The 3,410-nt window shown below is 50.1% G+C and overlaps 1 non-coding gene across 1 annotated transcript; it reads left to right on the top strand.

Annotated features, from left to right (window-relative positions):
* The first annotated feature begins 1,136 nt into the window (after positions 1 to 1,136).
* Positions 1,137 to 1,211, top strand: Trnas-cga (transfer RNA serine (anticodon CGA)). Its single transcript has one exon. It is a non-coding gene; the product is annotated as a tRNA-Ser (tRNA).
* Positions 1,212 to 3,410: the final 2,199 nt, after the last annotated feature.

The following is a 3,410-nucleotide window of genomic DNA, read 5'->3' as shown; positions in this document are numbered from 1 at the left end:
AGCGGAGTGTGCGCTGATATGAAACTTCCTGGCAGATTAAAACTGTGTGCCCGACCGAGACTCGAACTCGGGACCTTTGCCTTTCGCGGGCAAGTGCTCTACCAACTGAGCTACCGAAGCACGACTCACGTCCGGTACTCACAGCTTTACTTCTGCCAGTACCTCGTCTCCTACCTTCCAAACTTTACAGAAGCTCTCCTGCGAACCTTGCAGAACTAGCACTCCTGAAAGAAAGGATATTGCGGAGACATGGCTTAGCCACAGCCTGGGGGATGTTTCCAGAATGAGATTTTCACTCTGCAGCGGAGTGTGCGCTGATATGAAACTTCCTGGCAGATTAAAACTGTGTGCCCGACCGAGACTCGAACTCGGGACCTTTGCCTTTCGCGGGCAAGTGCTCTACCAACTGAGCTACCGAAGCACGACTCACGTCCGGTACTCACAGCTTTACTTCTGCCAGTACCTCGTCTCCTACCTTCCAAACTTTACAGAAGCTCTCCTGCAAACCTTGCCGAACTAGCACTCCTGAAGGAAAGGATATTGCGGAGACATGGCTTAGCCACAGCCTGGGGGATGTTTCCAGAATGAGATTTTCACTCTGCAGCGGAGTGTGCGCTGATATGAAACTTCCTGGCAGATTAAAACTGTGTGCCCGACCGAGACTCGAACTCGGGACCTTTGCCTTTCGCGGGCAAGTGCTCTACCAACTGAGCTACCGAAGCACGACTCACGTCCGGTACTCACAGCTTTACTTCTGCCAGTACCTCGTCTCCTACCTTCCAAACTTTACAGAAGCTCTCCTGCGAACCTTGCAGAACTAGCACTCCTGAAAGAAAGGATATTGCGGAGACATGGCTTAGCCACAGCCTGGGGGATGTTTCCAGAATGAGATTTTCACTCTGCAGCGGAGTGTGCGCTGATATGAAACTTCCTGGCAGTTTAAAACTGTGTGCGCGACCGAGTGAAAATCTCATTCTGGAAACATCCCCCAGGCTGTGGCTAAGCCATGTCTCCGCAATATCCTTTCTTTCAGGAGTGCTAGTTCTGCAAGGTTCGCAGGAGAGCTTCTGTAAAGTTTGGAAGGTAGGAGACGAGGTACTGGCATAAGTAAAGCTGTGAGTACCGAACGTGAGTCGTGCTTCGGTAGCTCAGTTGGTAGAGCACTTGCCCGCGAAAGGCAAAGGTCCCGAGTTCGAGTCTCGGTCGGGCAAACAGTTTTAATCTGCCAGGAAGTTTCATATCAGCGCACACTCCGCTGCAGAGTGAAAATCTCATTCTGGAAACATCCCCCAGGCTGTGGCTAAGCCATGTCTCCGCAATATCCTTTCTTTCAGGAGTGCTAGTTCTGCAAGGTTCGCAGGAGAGCTTCTGTAAAGTTTGGAAGGTAGGAGACGAGATACTGGCAGAAGTAAAGCTGTGAGTACAGGACGTGAGTCGTGCTTCGGTAGCTCAGTTGGTAGAGCACTTGCCCGCGAAAGGCAAAGGTCCCGAGTTCGAGTCTCGGTCGGGCACACAGTTTTAATCTGCCAGGAAGTTTCATATCAGCGCACACTCCGCTGCAGAGTGAAAATCTCATTCTGGAAACATCCCCCAGGCTGTGGCTAAGCCATGTCTCCGCAATATCCTTTCTTTCAGGAGTGCTAGTTCTGCAAGGTTCGCAGGAGAGCTTCTGTAAAGTTTGGAAGGTAGGAGACGAGGTACTGGCAGAAGTAAAGCTGTGAGTACCGGACGTGAGTCTTGCTTCGGTAGCTCAGTTGGTAGAGCACTTGCCCGCGAAAGGCAAAGGTCCCGAGTTCGAGTCTCGGTCGGGCACACAGTTTTAATCTGCCAGGAAGTTTCATATCAGCGCACACTCCGCTGCAGAGTGAAAATCTCATTCTGGAAACATCCCCCAGGCTGTGGCTAAGCCATGTCTCCGCAATATCCTTTCTTTCAGGAGTGCTAGTTCTGCAAGGTTCGCAGGAGAGCTTCTGTAAAGTTTGGAAGGTAGGAGACGAGGTACTGGCAGAAGTAAAGCTGTGAGTACCGGACGTGAGTCGTGCTTCGGTAGCTCAGTTGGTAGAGCACTTGCCCGCGAAAGGCAAAGGTCCCGAGTTCGAGTCTCGGTCGGGCACACAGTTTTAATCTGCCAGGAAGTTTCGTATCAGCGCACACTCCGCTGCAGAGTGAAAATCTCATTCTGGAAACATCCCCCAGGCTGTGGCTAAGCCATGTCTCCGCAATATCCTTTCTTTCAGGAGTGCTAGTTCTGCAAGGTTCGCAGGAGAGCTTCTGTAAAGTTTGGAAGGTAGGAGACGAGGTACTGGCAGAAGTAAAGCTGTGAGTACCGGACGTGAGTCGTGCTTCGGTAGCTCATTTGGTAGAGCACTTGCCCGCGAAAGGCAAAGGTCCCGAGTTCGAGTCTCGGACGGGCACACAGTTTTAATCTGCCAGGAAGTTTCATATCAGCGCACACTCCGCTGCAGAGTGAAAATCTCATTCTGGAAACATCCCCCAGGCTGTGGCTAAGCCATGTCTCCGCAATATCCTTTCTTTCAGGAGTGCTAGTTCTGCAAGGTTCGCAGGAGAGCTTCTGTAAAGTTTGGAAGGTAGGAGACGAGGTACTGGCAGAAGTAAAGCTGTGAGTACCGGACGTGAGTCGTGCTTCGGTAGCTCAGTTGGTAGAGCACTTGCCCGCGAAAGGCAAAGGTCCCGAGTTCGAGTCTCGGTCGGGCACACAGTTTTAATCTGCCAGGAAGTATCAGTAGTAGATATGCTCAACTCTCGTTTCGTACAAGTGTATTGTCTCACCAGTGACCCAACAATTTGCGACTGTCACTCATGCGGTAGGTGTATTGGTTCATCCACGAATAAGAGTGCTGCGCAAAGTACGTAGTTTATTCAGTTTTAATCATCGTGGTTCAGCCGTTCATCTTGATAAAGTGCATTTATTAGTTTAAATGATTTAGTCGTATCTTCACGCAAGAAAACCAGCCCACCAGACGTGCCTTGACGTCAACAATGCGCGTCACATTGTCACCGACCCTACCACTCGACTGCTCAGTTTCAGTAGTCGGAAACAGGCTCTCTTATAGCAAAGACGCCATGCAAGTACACTAGAACGTGTATGTTCAGAAAGAAGTATTATTTGAATATACTGGTATTTATTACCGAATGTCAAGAATAAAGACCAAATGACAAATGAAAAAAAAGATATTTATACAGGTTTGCAGAAGAAGAAAAAGAAGAAGAAAGGTGGCCAGCCGCGCGCGATTAGCCGAGCGGTCTGAGGCGCTGCAGTCATGGACTGTGCGGCTGGTCCCGGAGAAGGTTCGAGTCCTCCCTCGGGCATGGGTGTGTGTGTTTGTTCTTAGGGTAATTTACGTTAAGTAGTGTGCAAGCTTAGGGACTGATGACCTTAGCAGTTAAGT

The sequence above is a fragment of the Schistocerca serialis genome, chromosome 2, assembly GCF_023864345.2.
Source record: "Schistocerca serialis cubense isolate TAMUIC-IGC-003099 chromosome 2, iqSchSeri2.2, whole genome shotgun sequence".
Lineage (NCBI taxonomy): Eukaryota > Metazoa > Arthropoda > Insecta > Orthoptera > Acrididae > Schistocerca > Schistocerca serialis.
The sequence above is the reverse complement of the archived record's forward strand: the minus strand, read 5'-3'. Positions and strand labels throughout refer to the sequence as shown.